This window comes from Pseudophryne corroboree, chromosome 4 (assembly GCF_028390025.1).
Source record: "Pseudophryne corroboree isolate aPseCor3 chromosome 4, aPseCor3.hap2, whole genome shotgun sequence".
Taxonomy (NCBI): domain Eukaryota; kingdom Metazoa; phylum Chordata; class Amphibia; order Anura; family Myobatrachidae; genus Pseudophryne; species Pseudophryne corroboree.
In genome coordinates this window covers 197,684,735-197,704,497 of record NC_086447.1, presented here as the reverse complement: position 1 = coordinate 197,704,497, position 19,763 = coordinate 197,684,735, and the positions used below count along the sequence as shown (strand labels likewise).

Here is a 19,763-nt window from a genome sequence, read left to right as displayed (position 1 = left end):
ATACGGCTTGACTTTTTTCACAATTAGCCGAAATAGATCAGTTGGGAGAGCGTTAGACTGAAGATCTAAAGGTCCCTTGTTCGATCCCGGGTTTCGGCATATTTAGTTGCTGTTTTTTTGTTACAGAATAGCAATTTAGCAGCAGAAACTGCCGTGTTCAGGTTCTGGTCTTTAAGATCATTTCATGTTATTACAGTTTGCATTATTATTAGCCCCAATAAAAGAATTTCTTATTAGTAGAGCTTGGCGAAATAGCTCAGTTGTGAGAACATTAGACTGAAGATCTAAGGGTGTCTTGTTCAATCCTGGGGTTTAGCATGGTTGGGTGTTTGCTTTTGCTACTGAATAGCAATTTAGCAGCAAAAACTGTTTGTTTTCAGTTTTTGATCTTGAAAAACATTTTATGTTATTTCAGTTTGCAAAATCTTTAGCTCCAAAAAAAGACATTCTTATCAGTATAGCTTGCCAAAATAGCTCAGTTGTGAGAGCAATAGACTGAAGACCTTAAAATCCCTAGTACGATCGTGGGTTTCCACATGTTTGGGTGTTTGCATTTTGTTACTGAGTAGCAATTCAGCAAAAAGAAATTTAGCAGCAGAAACTTTCATTTTCAGGTTTCGCCCTCTAGGACACTTGATGTTCTTTCAGTTTGCCTTATCTTAAACACCAAAAAAGACTTTCCAAATGTCAGATGTAGCTGCAATAGCTCATTTGGGAGAGCATTAGACTGAAGATCTATAAGTCCCTGGTTCGATCCCGGGTTTCGGCATGTTTAGTAGCTGTATTTTTGTTACAGAATAGCAATTTACCAGCAGAATCTTTCATTATCAGGTGTTGTTCATCAAGAACACTTAATGCTCTTTTTTTTCCCAGCCTAAAACCCCAAGTACGGCTTGACATTTTTCACATTTAGCCGAAATAGCTCAGTTGGGAGAGCGTTAGACTGAAGATCTAAAGGTCCCTGGTTCGATCCCGGGTTTTGGCATATTTAGTTGCTGTTTTTTTGTTACAGAATAGCAATTTAGCAGCAGAAACTGCCGTGTTCAGGTTCTGGTCTTCAAGATCATTTCATGTTATTACAGTTTGCATTATTATTAGCCCCAATAAAAGAATTTCTTATTAGTAGAGCTTGGCGAAATAGCTCAGTTGTGAGAACATTAGACTGAAGATCTAAGGGTGTCTTGTTCAATCCTGGAGTTTAGCATGGTTGGGTGTTTGCTTTTGCTACTGAATAGCAATTTAGCAGCAAAAACTGTTGTTTTCAGTTTTTGATCTTGAAAATCATTTTATGTTATTTCAGTTTGCAAAATCTTTAGCTCCTAAAAAAAGACATTCTTATCAGTATAGCTTGCCAAAATAGCTCAGTTGTGAGAGCAATAGACTGAAGACCTTAAAATCCCTAGTACGATCGTGGGTTTCCACATGTTTGGGTGTTTGCAGTTTGTTACTGAGTAGCAATTCAGCAAAAAGAAATTTAGCAGCAGAAACTTTCATTTTCAGGTTTCGCCCTCTAGGACACTTGATGTTCTTTCAGTTTGCCTTATCTTAAACACCAAAAAAGACTTTCTAAACGTCAGACTTACACGCAATAGCTCTTTTGTGAGAGCATTAAACTGAAGATCTAAAGGTCCTGGGTTCGATCCCAGGATTCGGCATGTTTAGTTGCTGTATTTTTGTTACAGAATAGCAATTTACCAGCAGAATCTTTCATTATCAGGTGTTGTTCATCAAGAACACTTAATGCTCTTTTTTTCCCCAGCCTAAAACCCCAAATACGGCTTGACTTTTTTCACAATTAGCCGAAATAGATCAGTTGGGAGAGCGTTAGACTGAAGATCTAAAGGTCCCTTGTTCGATCCCGGGTTTCAGCATATTTAGTTGCTGTTTTTTTGTTACAGAATAGCAATTTAGCAGCAGAAACTGCCGTGTTCAGGTTCTGGTCTTTAAGATCATTTCATGTTATTACAGTTTGCATTATTATTAGCCCCAATAAAAGAATTTCTTATTAGTAGAGCTTGGCGAAATAGCTCAGTTGTGAGAACATTAGACTGAAGATCTAAGGGTGTCTTGTTCAATCCTGGGGTTTAGCATGGTTGGGTGTTTGCTTTTGCTACTGAATAGCAATTTAGCAGCAAAAACTGTTTGTTTTCAGTTTTTGATCTTGAAAAACATTTTATGTTATTTCAGTTTGCAAAATCTTTAGCTCCAAAAAAAGACATTCTTATCAGTATAGCTTGCCAAAATAGCTCAGTTGTGAGAGCAATAGACTGAAGACCTTAAAATCCCTAGTACGATCGTGGGTTTCCACATGTTTGGGTGTTTGCATTTTGTTACTGAGTAGCAATTCAGCAAAAAGAAATTTAGCAGCAGAAACGTTTATTTTCAGGTTTCGCCCTCTAGGACACTTGATGTTCTTTCAGTTTGCCTTATCTTAAACACCAAAAAAGACTTTCCAAATGTCAGACGTAGCTGCAATATCTCATTTGGGAGAGCATTAGACTGAAGATCTATAAGTCCCTGGTTCGATCCTGGGTTTCGGCATGTTTAGTAGCTGTATTTTTGTTACAGAATAGCAATTTACCAGCAGAATCTTTCATTATAAGGTGTTGCTCTTCAAGAACACTTGATGCTCTTTTTTTCCCAACCTAAAACCCCAAATACGACTTCACATCTGTCACAATTAGCCAAAATAGCTCTTTTGTGAGAGCGTTAGACTGAAGATCTAAAGGTCCCTGGTTCGATCCCGGGTTTCGGCATGTTTAGTTGCTGTTTTTTTGTTACAGAATAGCAATTTACCAGCAGAAACTTTCATTATCAAGGGTTGTTCATCAAGAACACTTAATGCACTTTTTTTTCCCAGCCTAAAACCCCAAATACGGCTTTGCAATTAGCCAAAATAGCTCAGTTGGGAGAGCGTTAGACTGAAGATCTAAAGGTCCCTGGTTCGATCCCGGGTTTCGGTATATTTAGTTGCTGTTTTTTTGTTACAGAATAGCAATTTAGCAGCAGAAACTGCCGTGTTCAGGTTCTGGTCTTCAAGATCATTTCATGTTATTACAGTTTGCATTATTATTAGCCCCAATAAAATAATTTCTTATCAGTAGAGCTTGGCGAAATAGCTCAGTTGTGAGAACATTAGACTGAAGATCTAAGGGTGTCTTGTTCAATCCTGGGGTTTAGCATGGTTGGGTGTTTGCTTTTGCTACTGAATAGCAATTTAGCAGCAAAAACTGTTGTTTTCAGTTTTTGATCTTGAAAATCATTTTATGTTATTTCAGTTTGCAAAATCTTTAGCTCCTAAAAAAAGACATTCTTATCAGTATAGCTTGCCAAAATAGCTCAGTTGTGAGAGCAATAGACTGAAGACCTTAAAATCCCTAGTACGATCGTGGGTTTCCACATGTTTGGGTGTTTGCAGTTTGTTACTGAGTAGCAATTCAGCAAAAAGAAATTTAGCAGCAGAAACTTTCATTTTCAGGTTTCGCCCTCTAGGACACTTGATGTTCTTTCAGTTTGCCTTATCTTAAACACCAAAAAAGACTTTCTAAACGTCAGACTTACACGCAATAGCTCTTTTGTGAGAGCATTAAACTGAAGATCTAAAGGTCCTGGGTTCGATCCCAGGATTCGGCATGTTTAGTTGCTGCATTTTTGTTACAGAATAGCAATTTACCAGCAGAATCTTTCATTATCAGGTGTTGTTCATCAAGAACACTTAATGCTCTTTTTTTCCCAAGCCTAAAACCCCAAATACGGCTTGACTTTTTTCACAATTAGCCGAAATAGATCAGTTGGGAGAGCGTTAGACTGAAGATCTAAAGGTCCCTTGTTCGATCCCGGGTTTCGGCATATTTAGTTGCTGTTTTTTTGTTACAGAATAGCAATTTAGCAGCAGAAACTGCCGTGTTCAGGTTCTGGTCTTTAAGATCATTTCATGTTATTACAGTTTGCATTATTATTAGCCCCAATAAAAGAATTTCTTATTAGTAGAGCTTGGCGAAATAGCTCAGTTGTGAGAACATTAGACTGAAGATCTAAGGGTGTCTTGTTCAATCCTGGGGTTTAGCATGGTTGGGTGTTTGCTTTTGCTACTGAATAGCAATTTAGCAGCAAAAACTGTTTGTTTTCAGTTTTTGATCTTGAAAAACATTTTATGTTATTTCAGTTTGCAAAATCTTTAGCTCCAAAAAAAGACATTCTTATCAGTATAGCTTGCCAAAATAGCTCAGTTGTGAGAGCAATAGACTGAAGACCTTAAAATCCCTAGTACGATCGTGGGTTTCCACATGTTTGGGTGTTTGCATTTTGTTACTGAGTAGCAATTCAGCAAAAAGAAATTTAGCAGCAGAAACGTTTATTTTCAGGTTTCGCCCTCTAGGACACTTGATGTTCTTTCAGTTTGCCTTATCTTAAACACCAAAAAAGACTTTCCAAATGTCAGACGTAGCTGCAATATCTCATTTGGGAGAGCATTAGACTGAAGATCTATAAGTCCCTGGTTCGATCCTGGGTTTCGGCATGTTTAGTAGCTGTATTTTTGTTACAGAATAGCAATTTACCAGCAGAATCTTTCATTATAAGGTGTTGCTCTTCAAGAACACTTGATGCTCTTTTTTTCCCAACCTAAAACCCCAAATACGACTTCACATCTGTCACAATTAGCCAAAATAGCTCTTTTGTGAGAGCGTTAGACTGAAGATCTAAAGGTCCCTGGTTCGATCCCGGGTTTCGGCATGTTTAGTTGCTGTTTTTTTGTTACAGAATAGCAATTTACCAGCAGAAACCTTCATTATCAGGTGTTGTTCATCAAGAACACTTAATGCACTTTTTTTCCCCAGCCTAAAACCCCAAATACGGCTTCGCAATTAGCCAAAATAGCTCAGTTGGGAGAGCGTTAGACTGAAGATCTAAAGGTCCCTGGTTCGATCCCGGGTTTCGGTATATTTAGTTGCTGTTTTTTTGTTACAGAATAGCAATTTAGCAGCAGAAACTGCCGTGTTCAGGTTCTGGTCTTCAAGATCATTTCATGTTATTACAGTTTGCATTATTATTAGCCCCAATAAAAGAATTTCTTATCAGTAGAGCTTGGCGAAATAGCTCAGTTGTGACAACATTAGACTGAAGATCTAAGGGTGTCTTGTTCAATCCTGGGGTTTAGCATGGTTGGGTGTTTGCTTTTGCTACTGAATAGCAATTTAGCAGCAAAAACTGTTGTGTTCAGGTTTTGATCTTGAAAAGCATTTTATGTTATTTCAGTTTGCAAAATCTTTAGCTCCTAAAAAAAGACATTCTTATCAGTATAGCTTGCCAAAATAGCTCAGTTGTGAGAGCAATAGACTGAAGACCTTAAAATCCCTAGTACGATCGTGGGTTTCCACATGTTTGGGTGTTTGCAGTTTGTTACTGAGTAGCAATTCAGCAAAAAGAAATTTAGCAGCAGAAACTTTCATTTTCAGGTTTCGCCCTCTAGGACACTTGATGTTCTTTCAGTTTGCCTTATCTTAAACACCAAAAAAGACTTTTCAAATGTCAGATGTATCTACAATAGCTCATTTGGGAGAGCATTAGACTGAAGATCTATAAGTCCCTGGTTCGATCCCGGGTTTCGGCATGTTTAGTAGCTGTATTTTTGTTACAGAATAGCAATTTACCAGCAGAATCTTTCATTATCAGGTGTTGTTCATCAAGAACACTTAATGCTCTTTTTTTCCCCAGCCTAAAACCCCAAATACGGCTTGACATCTTTCACAATTAGCCGAAATAGCTCAGTTGGGAGAGCGTTAGACTGAAGATCTAAAGATCCCGGGTTTCGGCATATTTAGTTGCTGTTTTTTTGTTACAGAATAGCAATTTAGCAGCAGAAACTGCCGTGTTCAGGTTCTGGTCTTCAAGATAATTTCATGTTATTACAGTTTGCATTATTATTAGCCCCAATAAAAGAATTTCTTATTAGTAGAGCTTGGCGAAATAGCTCAGTTGTGAGAACATTAGACTGAAGATCTAAGGGTGTCTTGTTCAATCCTGGGGTTTAGCATGGTTGGGTGTTTGCTTTTGCTACTGAATAGCAATTTAGCAGCAAAAACTGTTGTTTTCAGTTTTTGATCTTGAAAAACATTTTATGTTATTTCAGTTTGCAAAATCTTTAGCTCCAAAAAAAGACATTCTTATCAGTATAGCTTGCCAAAATAGCTCAGTTGTGAGAGCAATAGACTGAAGACCTTAAAATCCCTAGTACGATCGTGGGTTTCCACATGTTTGGGTGTTTGCATTTTGTTACTGAGTAGCAATTCAGCAAAAAGAAATTTGGCAGCAGAAACGTTTATTTTCAGGTTTCGCCCTCTAGGACACTTGATGTTCTTTCAGTTTGCCTTATCTTAAACACCAAAAAAGACTTTCCAAATGTCAGACGTAGCTGCAATAGCTCATTTGGTAGAGCATTAGACTGAAGATCTTTAAGTCCCTGGTTCGATCCCGGGTTTCGGCATGTTTAGTAGCTGTATTTTTGTTACAGAATAGCAATTTACCAGCAGAATCTTTCATTATAAGGTGTTGCTCTTCAAGAACACTTGATGCTCTTTTTTTCCCAACCTAAAACCCCAAATACGACTTCACATCTGTCACAATTAGCCGAAATAGCTCAGTTGGTAGAGCGTTAGACTGAAGATCTAAAGGTCCCTGGTTCGATCCCGGGTTTTGGCATATTTAGTTGCTGTTTTTTTTGTTACAGAATAGCAATTTAGCAGCAGAAACTGCCGTGTTCAGGTTCTGGTCTTCAAGAACATTTCATGTTATTACAGTTTGCATTATTATTAGCCCCAATAAAATAATTTCTTATTAGTAGAGCTTGGCGAAATAGCTCAGTTGTGACAACATTAGACTGAAGATCTAAGGGTGTCTTGTTCAATCCTGGGGTTTAGCATGGTTGGGTGTTTGCTTTTGCTACTGAATAGCAATTTAGCAGCAAAAACTGTTGTGTTCAGGTTTTGATCTTGAAAAGCATTTTATGTTATTTCAGTTTGCAAAATCTTTAGCTCCTAAAAAAAGACATTCTTATCAGTATAGCTTGCCAAAATAGCTCAGTTGTGAGAGCAATAGACTGAAGACCTTAAAATCCCTAGTACGATCGTGGGTTTCCACATGTTTGGGTGTTTGCAGTTTGTTACTGAGTAGCAATTCAGCAAAAAGAAATTTAGCAGCAGAAACTTTCATTTTCAGGTTTCGCCCTCTAGGACACTTGATGTTCTTTCAGTTTGCCTTATCTTAAACACCAAAAAAGACTTTCTAAACGTCAGACTTACACGCAATAGCTCTTTTGTGAGAGCATTAAACTGAAGATCTAAAGGTCCTGGGTTCGATCCCAGGATTCGGCATGTTTAGTTGCTGTATTTTTGTTACAGAATAGCAATTTACACGCAGAATCTTTCATTATCAGGTGTTGTTCATCAAGAACACTTAATGCTCTTTTTTTTCCGAGCCTAAAACCCCAAATACGGCTTGACATCTTTCACAATTAGCCGAAATAGCTCAGTTGGGAGAGCGTTAGACTGAAGATCTAAAGGTCCCTGGTTCGATCCCGGGTTTTGGCATATTTAGTTGCTTTTTTTTTGTTACAGAATAGCAATTTAGCAGCAGAAACTGCCGTGTTCAGGTTCTGGTCTTCAAGATTATTTCATGTTATTACAGTTTGCATTATTATTAGCCCCAATAAAAGAATTTCTTATTAGTAGAGCTTGGCGAAATAGCTCAGTTGTGACAACATTAGACTGAAGATCTAAGGGTGTCTTGTTCAATCCTGGGGTTTAGCATGGTTGGGTGTTTGCTTTTGCTACTGAATAGCAATTTAGCAGCAAAAACTGTTGTGTTCAGGTTTTGATCTTGAAAAGCATTTTATGTTATTTCAGTTTGCAAAATCTTTAGCTCCTAAAAAAAGACATTCTTATCAGTATAGCTTGCCAAAATAGCTCAGTTGTGAGAGCAATAGACTGAAGACCTTAAAATCCCTAGTACGATCGTGGGTTTCCACATGTTTGGGTGTTTGCATTTTGTTACTGAGTAGCAATTCAGCAAAAAGAAATTTAGCAGCAGAAACGTTTATTTTCAGGTTTCGCCCTCTAGGACACTTGATGTTCTTTCAGTTTGCCTTATCTTAAACACCAAAAAAGACTTTCCAAATGTCAGACATAGCTGCAATAGCACATTTGGGAGAGCATTAGACTGAAGATCTATAATTACCTGGTTCGATCCCGGGTTTCGGCATGTTTAGTAGCTGTATTTTTGTTACAGAATAGCAATTTACCAGCAGAATCTTTCATTATAAGGTGTTGCTCTTCAAGAACACTTGATGCTCTTTTTTTCCCAACCTAAAACCCCAAATACGACATCACATCTGTCACAATTAGCTGAAATAGCTCAGTTGGGAGAGCGTTAGACTGAAGATCTAAAGGTCCCTGGTTCGATCCCGGGTTTCGGCATATTTAGTTGCTGTTTTTTTTGTTACAGAATAGCAATTTAGCAGCAGAAACTGCCGTGTTCAGGTTCTGGTCTTCAAGAACATTTCTTGTTATTACAGTTTGCATTATTATTAGCCCCAATAAAAGAATTTCTTATTAGTAGAGCTTGGCGAAATAGCTCAGTTGTGACAACATTAGACTAAAGATCTAAGGGTGTCTTGTTCAATCCTGGGGTTTAGCATGGTTGGGTGTTTGCTTTTGCTACTGAATAGCAATTTAGCAGCAAAAACTGTTGTGTTCAGGTTTTGATCTTGAAAAGCATTTTATGTTATTTCAGTTTGCAAAATCTTTAGCTCCTAAAAAAATACATTCTTATCAGTATAGCTTGCCAAAATACCTCAGTTGTGAGAGCAATAGACTGAAGACCTTAAAATCCCTAGTACGATCGTTGGTTTCCACATGTTTGGGTGTTTGCAGTTTGTTACTGAGTAGCAATTCAGCAAAAAGAAATTTAGCAGCAGAAACTTTAATTTTCAGGTTTCGCCCTCAAGGACACTTGATGTTCTTTCAGTTTGCCTTATCTTAAACACCAAAAAAGACTTTCCAAATGTCAGATGTAGCTGCAATAGCTCATTTGGGAGAGCATTAGACTAAAGAACTATAAGTCCCTGGTTCGATCCCGGGTTTCGGCATGTTTAGTAGCTGTATTTTTGTTACAGAATAGCAATTTACCAGCAGAATCTTTCATTATAAGGTGTTGCTCTTCAAGAACACTTGATGCTCTTTTTTTCCCAACCTAAAACCCCAAATACGACTTCACATCTGTCACAATTAGCCAAAATATCTCTTTTGTGAGAGCGTTAGACTGAAGATCTAAAGGTCCCTGGTTCGATCCCGGGTTTCGGCATGTTTAGTTGCTGTTTTTTTGTTACAGAATAGCAATTTACCAGCAGAATCTTTCATTATCAGGTGTTGTTCATCAAGAACACTTAATGCACTTTTTTTCCCCAGCCTAAAACCTTAAATGCGGCTTCACAATTAGCCAAAATAGCTCAGTTGGGAGAGCGTTAGACTGAAGATCTAAAGGTCCCTGGTTTGATCCCGGGTTTCGGCATATATAGTTGCTGTTTTTTTGTTACAGAATAGCAATTTAGCAGCAGAAACTGCCGTGTTCAGGTTCTGGTCTTCAAGATCATTTCATGTTATTACAGTTTGCATTATTATTAGCCCCAATAAAAGAATTTCTTATTAGTAGAGCTTGGCGAAATAGCTCAGTTGTGACAACATTAGACTGAAGATCTAAGGGTGTCTTGTTCAATCCTGGGGTTTAGCATGGTTGGGTGTTTGCTTTTGCTACTGAATAGCAATTTAGCAGCAAAAACTGTTGTGTTCAGGTTTTGATCTTGAAAAGCATTTTATGTTATTTCAGTTTGCAAAATCTTTAGCTCCTAAAAAAAGACATTCTTATCAGTATAGCTTGCCAAAATAGCTCAGTTGTGAGAGCAATAGACTGAAGACCTTAAAATCCCTAGTACGATCGTGGGTTTCCACATGTTTGGGTGTTTGCAGTTTGTTACTGAGTAGCAATTCAGCAAAAAGAAATTTAGCAGCAGAAACTTTCATTTTCAGGTTTCGCCCTCTAGGACACTTGATGTTCTTTCAGTTTGCCTTATCTTAAACACCAAAAAAGACTTTCCAAATGTCAGATGTAGCTGCAATAGCTCATTTGGGAGAGCATTAGACTGAAGATCTATAAATCCCTGGTTCGATCCCGGGTTTCGGCATGTTTAGTAGCTGTATTTTTGTTACAGAATAGCAATTTACCAGCAGAATCTTTCATTATCAGGTGTTGTTCATCAAGAACACTTAATGCTCTTTTTTTTCCCAGCCTAAAACCCCAAGTACGGCTTGACATCTTTCACAATTAGCCGAAATAGCTCAGTTGGGAGAGCGTTAGACTGAAGATCTAAAGGTCCCTGGTTCGATCCCGGGTTTCGGCATATTTAGTTGCTGTTTTTTTGTTACAGAATAGCAATTTAGCAGCAGAAACTGCCGTGTTCAGGTTCTGGTCTTCAAGATCATTTCATGTTATTACAGTTTGCATTATTATTAGCCCCAATAAAAGAATTTCTTATTAGTAGAGCTTGGCGAAATAGCTCAGTTGTGAGAACATTAGACTGAAGATCTAAGGGTGTCTTGTTCAATCCTGGAGTTTAGCATGGTTGGGTGTTTGCTTTTGCTACTGAATAGCAATTTAGCAGCAAAAACTGTTGTTTTCAGTTTTTGATCTTGAAAAACATTTTATGTTATTTCAGTTTGCAAAATCTTTAGCTCCTAAAAAAAGACATTCTTATCAGTATAGCTTGCCAAAATAGCTCAGTTGTGAGAGCAATAGACTGAAGACCTTAAAATCCCTAGTACGATCGTGGGTTTCCACATGTTTGGGTGTTTGCAGTTTGTTACTGAGTAGCAATTCAGCAAAAAGAAATTTAGCAGCAGAAACTTTCATTTTCAGGTTTCGCCCTCTAGGACACTTGATGTTCTTTCAGTTTGCCTTATCTTAAACACCAAAAAAGACTTTCTAAACATCAGACTTACACGCAATAGCTCTTTTGTGAGAGCATTAAACTGAAGATCTAAAGGTCCTGGGTTCGATCCCAGGATTCGGCATGTTTAGTTGCTGTATTTTTGTTACAGAAAAGCAATTTACCAGCAGAATCTTTCATTATCAGGTGTTGTTCATCAAGAACACTTAATGCTCTTTTTTTCCCCAGCCTAAAACCCCAAATACGGCTTGACTTTTTTCACAATTAGCCGAAATAGATCAGTTGGGAGAGCGTTAGACTGAAGATCTAAAGGTCCCTGGTTCGATCCCGGGTTTCGGCATATTTAGTTGCTGTTTTTTTGTTACAGAATAGCAATTTAGCAGCAGAAACTGCCGTGTTCAGGTTCTGGTCTTCAAGATCATTTCATGTTATTACAGTTTGCATTATTATTAGCCCCAATAAAAGAATTTCTTATTAGTAGAGCTTGGCGAAATAGCTCAGTTGTGAGAACATTAGACTGAAGATCTAAGGGTGTCTTGTTCAATCCTGGGGTTTAGCATGGTTGGGTGTTTGCTTTTGCTACTGAATAGCAATTTAGCAGCAAAAACTGTTGTTTTCAGTTTTTGATCTTGAAAAACATTTTATGTTATTTCAGTTTGCAAAATCTTTAGCTCCAAAAAAAGACATTCTTATCAGTATAGCTTGCCAAAATAGCTCAGTTGTGAGAGCAATAGACTGAAGACCTTAAAATCCCTAGTACGATCGTGGGTTTCCACATGTTTGGGTGTTTGCATTTTGTTACTGAGTAGCAATTCAGCAAAAAGAAATTTAGCAGCAGAAACGTTTATTTTCAGGTTTCGCCCTCTAGGACACTTGATGTTCTTTCAGTTTGCCTTATCTTAAACACCAAAAAAGACTTTCCAAATGTCAGACGTAGCTGCAATATCTCATTTGGGAGAGCATTAGGCTGAAGATCTATAAGTCCCTGGTTCGATCCTGGGTTTCGGCATGTTTAGTAGCTGTATTTTTGTTACAGAATAGCAATTTACCAGCAGAATCTTTCATTATAAGGTGTTGCTCTTCAAGAACACTTGATGCTCTTTTTTTCCCAACCTAAAACCCCAAATACGACTTCACATCTGTCACAATTAGCCAAAATAGCTCTTTTGTGAGAGCGTTAGACTGAAGATCTAAAGGTCCCTGGTTCGATCCCGGGTTTCGGCATGTTTAGTTGCTGTTTTTTTGTTACAGAATAGCAATTTACCAGCAGAAACTTTAATTATCAGGTGTTGTTCATCAAGAACACTTAATGCACTTTTTTTTCCCAGCCTAAAACCCCAAATACGGCTTCGCAATTAGCCAAAATAGCTCAGTTGGGAGAGCGTTAGACTGAAGATCTAAAGGTCCCTGGTTCGATCCCGGGTTTCGGCATATTTAGTTGCTGTTTTTTTGTTACAGAATAGCAATTTAGCAGCAGAAACTGCCGTGTTCAGGTTCTGGTCTTCAAGATCATTTCATGTTATTACAGTTTGCATTATTATTAGCCCCAATAAAAGAATTTCTTATCAGTAGAGCTTGGCGAAATAGCTCAGTTGTGACAACATTAGACTGAAGATCTAAGGGTGTCTTGTTCAATCCTGGGGTTTAGCATGGTTAGGTGTTTGCTTTTGCTACTGAATAGCAATTTAGCAGCAAAAACTGTTGTGTTCAGGTTTTGATCTTGAAAAGCATTTTATGTTATTTCAGTTTGCAAAATCTTTAGCTCCTAAAAAAAGACATTCTTATCAGTATAGCTTGCCAAAATAGCTCAGTTGTGAGAGCAATAGACTGAAGACCTTAAAATCCCTAGTACGATCGTGGGTTTCCACATGTTTGGGTGTTTGCAGTTTGTTACTGAGTAGCAATTCAGCAAAAAGAAATTTAGCAGCAGAAACTTTCATTTTCAGGTTTCGCCCTCTAGGACACTTGATGTTCTTTCAGTTTGCCTTATCTTAAACACCAAAAAAGACTTTTCAAATGTCAGATGTATCTACAATAGCTCATTTGGGAGAGCATTAGACTGAAGATCTATAAGTCCCTGGTTCGATCCCGGGTTTCGGCATGTTTAGTAGCTGTATTTTTGTTACAGAATAGCAATTTACCAGCAGAATCTTTCATTATCAGGTGTTGTTCATCAAGAACACTTAATGCTCTTTTTTTCCCCAGCCTAAAACCCCAAATACGGCTTGACATCTTTCACAATTAGCCGAAATAGCTCAGTTGGGAGAGCGTTAGACTGAAGATCTAAAGGTCCCTGGTTCGATCCCGGGTTTCGGCATATTTAGTTGCTGTTTTTTTTGTTACAGAATAGCAATTTAGCAGCAGAAACTGCCGTGTTCAGGTTCTGGTCTTCAAGAACATTTCATGTTATTACAGTTTGCATTATTATTAGCCCCAATAAAATAATTTCTTATTAGTAGAGCTTGGCGAAATAGCTCAGTTGTGACAACATTAGACTGAAGATCTAAGGGTGTCTTGTTCAATCCTGGGGTTTAGCATGGTTGGGTGTTTGCTTTTGCTACTGAATAGCAATTTAGCAGCAAAAACTGTTGTGTTCAGGTTTTGATCTTGAAAAGCATTTTATGTTATTTCAGTTTGCAAAATCTTTAGCTCCTAAAAAAAGACATTCTTATCAGTATAGCTTGCCAAAATAGCTGAGTTGTGAGAGCAATAGACTGAAGACCTTAAAATCCCTAGTACGATCGTGGGTTTCCACATGTTTGGGTGTTTGCAGTTTGTTACTGAGTAGCAATTCAGCAAAAAGAAATTTAGCAGCAGAAACTTTCATTTTCAGGTTTCGCCCTCTAGGACACTTGATGTTCTTTCAGTTTGCCTTATCTTAAACACCAAAAAAGACTTTCTAAACGTCAGACTTACACGCAATAGCTCTTTTGTGAGAGCATTAAACTGAAGATCTAAAGGTCCTGGGTTCGATCCCAGGATTCGGCATGTTTAGTTGCTGTATTTTTGTTACAGAATAGCAATTTACCAGCAGAATCTTTCATTATCAGGTGTTGTTCATCAAGAACACTTAATGCTCTTTTTTTCCCCAGCCTAAAACCCCAAATACGGCTTGACATCTTTCACAATTAGCCGAAATAGCTCAGTTGGGAGAGCGTTAGACTGAAGATCTAAAGGTCCCTGGGTCGATCCCGGGTTTCGGCATATTTAGTTGCTGTTTTTTTTGTTACAGAATAGCAATTTAGCAGCAGAAACTGCCATGTTCAGGTTCTGGTCTTCAAGATCATTTCATGTTATTACAGTTTGCATTATTATTAGCCCCAATAAAAGAATTTCTTATTAGTAGAGCTTGGCGAAATAGCTCAGTTGTGAGAACATTAGACTGAAGATCTAAGGGTGTCTTGTTCAATCCTGGGGTTTAGCATGGTTGGGTGTTTGCTTTTGCTACTGAATAGCAATTTAGCAGCAAAAACTGTTGTTTTCAGTTTTTGATCTTGAAAAACATTTTATGTTATTTCAGTTTGCAAAATCTTTAGCTCCAAAAATAGACATTCTTATCAGTATAGCTTGCCAAAATAGCTCAGTTGTGAGAGCAATAGACTGAAGACCTTAAAATCCCTAGTACGATCGTGGGTTTCCACATGTTTGGGTGTTTGCATTTTGTTACTGAGTAGCAATTCAGCAAAAAGAAATTTAGCAGCAGAAACGTTTATTTTCAGGTTTCGCCCTCTAGGACACTTGATGTTCTTTCAGTTTGCCTTATCTTAAACACCAAAAAAGACTTTCCAAATGTCAGACGTAGCTGCAATAGCTCATTTGGGAGAGCATTAGACTGAAGATCTATAAGTCCCTGGTTCGATCCCAGGATTCGGCATGTTTAGTTGCTGTATTTTTGTTACAGAATAGCAATTTACCAGCAGAATCTTTCATTATCAGGTGTTGTTCATCAAAAACACTTAATGCTCTTTTTTTCCCCAGCCTAAAACCCCAAATACGGCTTGACATCTTTCACAATTAGCCGAAATAGCTCAGTTGGGAGAGCGTTAGACTGAAGATCTAAAGATCCCGGGTTTTGGCATATTTAGTTGCTGTTTTTTTGTTACAGAATAGCAATTTAGCAGCAGAAACTGCCGTGTTCAGGTTCTGGTCTTCAAGATCATTTCATGTTATTACAGTTTGCATTATTATTAGCCCCAATAAAAGAATTTCTTATTAGTAGAGCTTGGCGAAATAGCTCAGTTGTGAGAACATTAGACTGAAGATCTAAGGGTGTCTTGTTCAATCCTGGGGTTTAGCATGGTTGGGTGTTTGCTTTTGCTACTGAATAGCAATTTAGCAGCAAAAACTGTTGTTTTCAGTTTTTGATCTTGAAAAACATTTTATGTTATTTCAGTTTGCAAAATCTTTAGCTCCAAAAAAAGACATTCTTATCAGTATAGCTTGCCAAAATAGCTCAGTTGTGAGAGCAATAGACTGAAGACCTTAAAATCCCTAGTACGATCGTGGGTTTCCACATGTTTGGGTGTTTGCATTTTGTTACTGAGTAGCAATTCAGCAAAGAGAAATTTAGCAGCAGAAACGTTTATTTTCAGGTTTCGCCCTCTAGGACACTTGATGTTCTTTCAGTTTGCCTTATCTTAAACACCAAAAAAGACTTTCCAAATGTCAGACGTAGCTGCAATAGCTCATTTGGTAGAGCATTAGTCTGAAGATCTTTAAGTCCCTGGTTCGATCCCGGGTTTCGGCATGTTTAGTAGCTGTATTTTTGTTACAGAATAGCAATTTACCAGCAGAATCTTTCATTATCAGGTGTTGTTCATCAAGAACACTTAATGCTCTTTTTTTCCCCAGCCTAAAACCCCAAATACGGCTTGACATCTTTCACAATTAGCCGAAATAGCTCAGTTGGGAGAGCGTTAGACTGAAGATCTAAAGGTCCCTGGGTCGATCCCGGGTTTCGGCATATTTAGTTGCTGTTTTTTTTGTTACAGAATAGCAATTTAGCAGCAGAAACTGCCATGTTCAGGTTCTGGTCTTCAAGATCATTTCATGTTATTACAGTTTGCATTATTATTAGCCCCAATAAAAGAATTTCTTATTAGTAGAGCTTGGCGAAATAGCTCAGTTGTGAGAACATTAGACTGAAGATCTAAGGGTGTCTTGTTCAATCCTGGGGTTTAGCATGGTTGGGTGTTTGCTTTTGCTACTGAATAGCAATTTAGCAGCAAAAACTGTTGTTTTCAGTTTTTGATCTTGAAAAACATTTTATGTTATTTCAGTTTGCAAAATCTTTAGCTCCAAAAATAGACATTCTTATCAGTATAGCTTGCCAAAATAGCTCAGTTGTGAGAGCAATAGACTGAAGACCTTAAAATCCCTAGTACGATCGTGGGTTTCCACATGTTTGGGTGTTTGCATTTTGTTACTGAGTAGCAATTCAGCAAAAAGAAATTTAGCAGCAGAAACGTTTATTTTCAGGTTTCGCCCTCTAGGACACTTGATGTTCTTTCAGTTTGCCTTATCTTAAACACCAAAAAAGACTTTCCAAATGTCAGACGTAGCTGCAATAGCTCATTTGGGAGAGCATTAGACTGAAGATCTATAAGTCCCTGGTTCGATCCCAGGATTTGGCATGTTTAGTTGCTGTATTTTTGTTACAGAATAGCAATTTACCAGCAGAATCTTTCATTATCAGGTGTTGTTCATCAAAAACACTTAATGCTCTTTTTTTCCCCAGCCTAAAACCCCAAATACGGCTTGACATCTTTCACAATTAGCCGAAATAGCTCAGTTGGGAGAGCGTTAGACTGAAGATCTAAAGATCCCGGGTTTTGGCATATTTAGTTGCTGTTTTTTTGTTACAGAATAGCAATTTAGCAGCAGAAACTGCCGTGTTCAGGTTCTGGTCTTCAAGATCATTTCATGTTATTACAGTTTGCATTATTATTAGCCCCAATAAAAGAATTTCTTATTAGTAGAGCTTGGCGAAATAGCTCAGTTGTGAGAACATTAGACTGAAGATCTAAGGGTGTCTTGTTCAATCCTGGGGTTTAGCATGGTTGGGTGTTTGCTTTTGCTACTGAATAGCAATTTAGCAGCAAAAACTGTTGTTTTCAGTTTTTGATCTTGAAAAACATTTTATGTTATTTCAGTTTGCAAAATCTTTAGCTCCAAAAAAAGACATTCTTATCAGTATAGCTTGCCAAAATAGCTCAGTTGTGAGAGCAATAGACTGAAGACCTTAAAATCCCTAGTACGATCGTGGGTTTCCACATGTTTGGGTGTTTGCATTTTGTTACTGAGTAGCAATTCAGCAAAGAGAAATTTAGCAGCAGAAACGTTTATTTTCAGGTTTCGCCCTCTAGGACACTTGATGTTCTTTCAGTTTGCCTTATCTTAAACACCAAAAAAGACTTTCCAAATGTCAGACGTAGCTGCAATAGCTCATTTGGGAGAGCATTAGTCTGAAGATCTTTAAGTCCCTGGTTCGATCCCGGGTTTCGGCATGTTTAGTAGCTGTATTTTTGTTACAGAATAGCAATTTACCAGCAGAATCTTTCATTATAAGGTGTTGTTCTTCAAGAACACTTGATGCTCTTTTTTTCCCTACCTAAAACCCCAAATACGACTTCACATCTGTCACAATTAGCCGAAATAGCTCAGTTGGGAGAGCGTTAGACTGAAGATCTAAAGGTCCCTGGTTCGATCCCGGGTTTTGGCATATTTAGTTGCTGTTTTTTTTGTTACAGAATAGCAATTTAGCAGCAGAAACTGCCGTGTTCAGGTTCTGGTCTTCAAGAACATTTCATGTTATTACAGTTTGCATTATTATTAGCCCCAATAAAAGAATTTCTTATTAGTAGAGCTTGGCGAAATAGCTCAGTTGTGACAACATTAGACTGAAGATCTAAGGGTGTCTTGTTCAATCCTGGGGTTTAGCATGGTTGGGTGTTTGCTTTTGCTACTGAATAGCAATTTAGCAGCAAAAACTGTTGTGTTCAGGTTTTGATCTTGAAAAGCATTTTATGTTATTTCAGTTTGCAAAATCTTTAGCTCCTAAAAAAAGACATTCTTATCAGTATAGCTTGCCAAAATAGCTGAGTTGTGAGAGCAATAGACTGAAGACCTTAAAATCCCTAGTACGATCGTGGGTTTCCACATGTTTGGGTGTTTGCAGTTTGTTACTGAGTAGCAATTCAGCAAAAAGAAATTTAGCAGCAGAAACTTTCATTTTCAGGTTTCGCCCTCTAGGACACTTGATGTTCTTTCAGTTTGCCTTATCTTAAACACCAAAAAAGACTTTCTAAACATCAGACTTACACGCAATAGCTCTTTTGTGAGAGCATTAAACTGAAGATCTAAAGGTCCTGGGTTCGATCCCAGGATTCGGCATGTTTAGTTGCTGTATTTTTGTTACAGAATAGCAATTTACCAGCAGAATCTTTCATTATCAGGTGTTGTTCATCAAAAACACTTAATGCTCTTTTTTTCCCCAGCCTAAAACCCCAAATACGGCTTGACATCTTTCACAATTAGCCGAAATAGCTCAGTTGGGAGAGCGTTAGACTGAAGATCTAAAGGTCCCTGGTTCGATCCCGGGTTTCGGCATATTTAGTTGCTGTTTTTTTGTTACAGAATAGCAATTTAGCAGCAGAAACTGCCGTGTTCAGGTTCTGGTCTTCAAGATTATTTCATGTTATTACAGTTTGCATTATTATTAGCCCCACTAAAAGAATTTCTTATTAGTAGAGCTTGGCGAAATAGCTCAGTAGTGAGAACATTAGACTGAAGATCTAAGGGTGTCTTGTTCAATCCTGGGGTTTAGCATCGTTGGGTGTTTGCTTTTGCTACTGAATAGCAATTTAGCAGCAAAAACTGTTGTTTTCAGTTTTTGATCTTGAAAAACATTTTATGTTATTTCAGTTTGCAAAATCTTTAGCTCCAAAAAAAGACATTCTTATCAGTATAACTTACCAAAATAGCTCAGTTGTGAGAGCAATAGACTGAAGACCTTAAAATCCCTAGTACGGTCGTGGGTTTCCACATGTTTGGGTGTTTGCATTTTGTTACTGAGTAGCAATTCAGCAAAAAGAAATTTAGCAGCAGAAACGTTTATTTTCAGGTTTCGCCCTCTAGGACACTTGATGTTCTTTCAGTTTGCCTTATCTTAAACACCAAAAAAGACTTTCTAAATGTCAGACGTAGCTGCAATAGCTCATTTGGGAGAGCATTAGACTGAATATCTATAAGTCCCTGGTTCAATCCCAGGTTTCGGCATGTTTAGTAGCTGTATTTTTGTTACAGAATAGCAATTTACCAGCAGAATCTTTCATTATAAGGTGTTGCTCTTCAAGAACACTTGATGCTCTTTTTTTCCCAACCTAAAACCCCAAATACGACTTCACATCTGTCACAATTAGCCAAAATATCTCTTTTGTGAGAGCGTTAGACTGAAGATCTAAAGGTCCCTGGTTCGATCCCGGGTTTCGGCATGTTTAGTTGCTGTTTTTTTGTTACAGAATAGCAATTTACCAGCAGAATCTTTCATTATCAGGTGTTGTTCATCAAGAACACTTAATGCACTTTTTTTCCCCAGCCTAAAACCCCAAATGCGGCTTCACAATTAGCCAAAATAGCTCAGTTGGGAGAGCGTTAGACTGAAGATCTAAAGGTCCCTGGTTTGATCCCGGGTTTCGGCATATATAGTTGCTGTTTTTTTGTTACAGAATAGCAATTTAGCAGCAGAAACTGCCGTGTTCAGGTGCTG

The 19,763-nt window shown here is 37.9% G+C and overlaps 22 non-coding genes across 22 annotated transcripts; all 22 read left to right on the top strand.

Annotated features, from left to right (window-relative positions):
* Positions 1-26: 26 nt before the first annotated feature.
* TRNAF-GAA (transfer RNA phenylalanine (anticodon GAA)) lies at positions 27-99 on the top strand. The gene has a single exon. It is a non-coding gene; the product is annotated as a tRNA-Phe (tRNA).
* An 813-nt stretch (positions 100-912) lies between these two features.
* TRNAF-GAA (transfer RNA phenylalanine (anticodon GAA)) lies at positions 913-985 on the top strand. The gene has a single exon. It is a non-coding gene; the product is annotated as a tRNA-Phe (tRNA).
* An 813-nt stretch (positions 986-1,798) lies between these two features.
* On the top strand, positions 1,799-1,871 carry TRNAF-GAA (transfer RNA phenylalanine (anticodon GAA)). Its single transcript has one exon. It is a non-coding gene; the product is annotated as a tRNA-Phe (tRNA).
* An 812-nt stretch (positions 1,872-2,683) lies between these two features.
* On the top strand, positions 2,684-2,756 carry TRNAF-GAA (transfer RNA phenylalanine (anticodon GAA)). The gene has a single exon. It is a non-coding gene; the product is annotated as a tRNA-Phe (tRNA).
* A 134-nt stretch (positions 2,757-2,890) lies between these two features.
* Positions 2,891-2,963, top strand: TRNAF-GAA (transfer RNA phenylalanine (anticodon GAA)). Its single transcript has one exon. It is a non-coding gene; the product is annotated as a tRNA-Phe (tRNA).
* An 813-nt stretch (positions 2,964-3,776) lies between these two features.
* Positions 3,777-3,849, top strand: TRNAF-GAA (transfer RNA phenylalanine (anticodon GAA)). The gene has a single exon. It is a non-coding gene; the product is annotated as a tRNA-Phe (tRNA).
* An 812-nt stretch (positions 3,850-4,661) lies between these two features.
* TRNAF-GAA (transfer RNA phenylalanine (anticodon GAA)) lies at positions 4,662-4,734 on the top strand. The gene has a single exon. It is a non-coding gene; the product is annotated as a tRNA-Phe (tRNA).
* A 134-nt stretch (positions 4,735-4,868) lies between these two features.
* On the top strand, positions 4,869-4,941 carry TRNAF-GAA (transfer RNA phenylalanine (anticodon GAA)). Its single transcript has one exon. It is a non-coding gene; the product is annotated as a tRNA-Phe (tRNA).
* Positions 4,942-6,626: 1,685 nt separating this feature from the next.
* On the top strand, positions 6,627-6,699 carry TRNAF-GAA (transfer RNA phenylalanine (anticodon GAA)). Its single transcript has one exon. It is a non-coding gene; the product is annotated as a tRNA-Phe (tRNA).
* An 814-nt stretch (positions 6,700-7,513) lies between these two features.
* On the top strand, positions 7,514-7,586 carry TRNAF-GAA (transfer RNA phenylalanine (anticodon GAA)). Its single transcript has one exon. It is a non-coding gene; the product is annotated as a tRNA-Phe (tRNA).
* Positions 7,587-8,398: 812 nt separating this feature from the next.
* TRNAF-GAA (transfer RNA phenylalanine (anticodon GAA)) lies at positions 8,399-8,471 on the top strand. The gene has a single exon. It is a non-coding gene; the product is annotated as a tRNA-Phe (tRNA).
* A 1,020-nt stretch (positions 8,472-9,491) lies between these two features.
* On the top strand, positions 9,492-9,564 carry TRNAF-GAA (transfer RNA phenylalanine (anticodon GAA)). The gene has a single exon. It is a non-coding gene; the product is annotated as a tRNA-Phe (tRNA).
* Positions 9,565-10,377: 813 nt separating this feature from the next.
* Positions 10,378-10,450, top strand: TRNAF-GAA (transfer RNA phenylalanine (anticodon GAA)). The gene has a single exon. It is a non-coding gene; the product is annotated as a tRNA-Phe (tRNA).
* An 813-nt stretch (positions 10,451-11,263) lies between these two features.
* On the top strand, positions 11,264-11,336 carry TRNAF-GAA (transfer RNA phenylalanine (anticodon GAA)). The gene has a single exon. It is a non-coding gene; the product is annotated as a tRNA-Phe (tRNA).
* Positions 11,337-12,147: 811 nt separating this feature from the next.
* On the top strand, positions 12,148-12,220 carry TRNAF-GAA (transfer RNA phenylalanine (anticodon GAA)). The gene has a single exon. It is a non-coding gene; the product is annotated as a tRNA-Phe (tRNA).
* Positions 12,221-12,354: 134 nt separating this feature from the next.
* Positions 12,355-12,427, top strand: TRNAF-GAA (transfer RNA phenylalanine (anticodon GAA)). Its single transcript has one exon. It is a non-coding gene; the product is annotated as a tRNA-Phe (tRNA).
* Positions 12,428-13,240: 813 nt separating this feature from the next.
* TRNAF-GAA (transfer RNA phenylalanine (anticodon GAA)) lies at positions 13,241-13,313 on the top strand. The gene has a single exon. It is a non-coding gene; the product is annotated as a tRNA-Phe (tRNA).
* Positions 13,314-14,127: 814 nt separating this feature from the next.
* On the top strand, positions 14,128-14,200 carry TRNAF-GAA (transfer RNA phenylalanine (anticodon GAA)). Its single transcript has one exon. It is a non-coding gene; the product is annotated as a tRNA-Phe (tRNA).
* Positions 14,201-15,886: 1,686 nt separating this feature from the next.
* TRNAF-GAA (transfer RNA phenylalanine (anticodon GAA)) lies at positions 15,887-15,959 on the top strand. Its single transcript has one exon. It is a non-coding gene; the product is annotated as a tRNA-Phe (tRNA).
* Positions 15,960-17,644: 1,685 nt separating this feature from the next.
* Positions 17,645-17,717, top strand: TRNAF-GAA (transfer RNA phenylalanine (anticodon GAA)). Its single transcript has one exon. It is a non-coding gene; the product is annotated as a tRNA-Phe (tRNA).
* An 814-nt stretch (positions 17,718-18,531) lies between these two features.
* TRNAF-GAA (transfer RNA phenylalanine (anticodon GAA)) lies at positions 18,532-18,604 on the top strand. Its single transcript has one exon. It is a non-coding gene; the product is annotated as a tRNA-Phe (tRNA).
* Positions 18,605-19,622: 1,018 nt separating this feature from the next.
* Positions 19,623-19,695, top strand: TRNAF-GAA (transfer RNA phenylalanine (anticodon GAA)). The gene has a single exon. It is a non-coding gene; the product is annotated as a tRNA-Phe (tRNA).
* Positions 19,696-19,763: the final 68 nt, after the last annotated feature.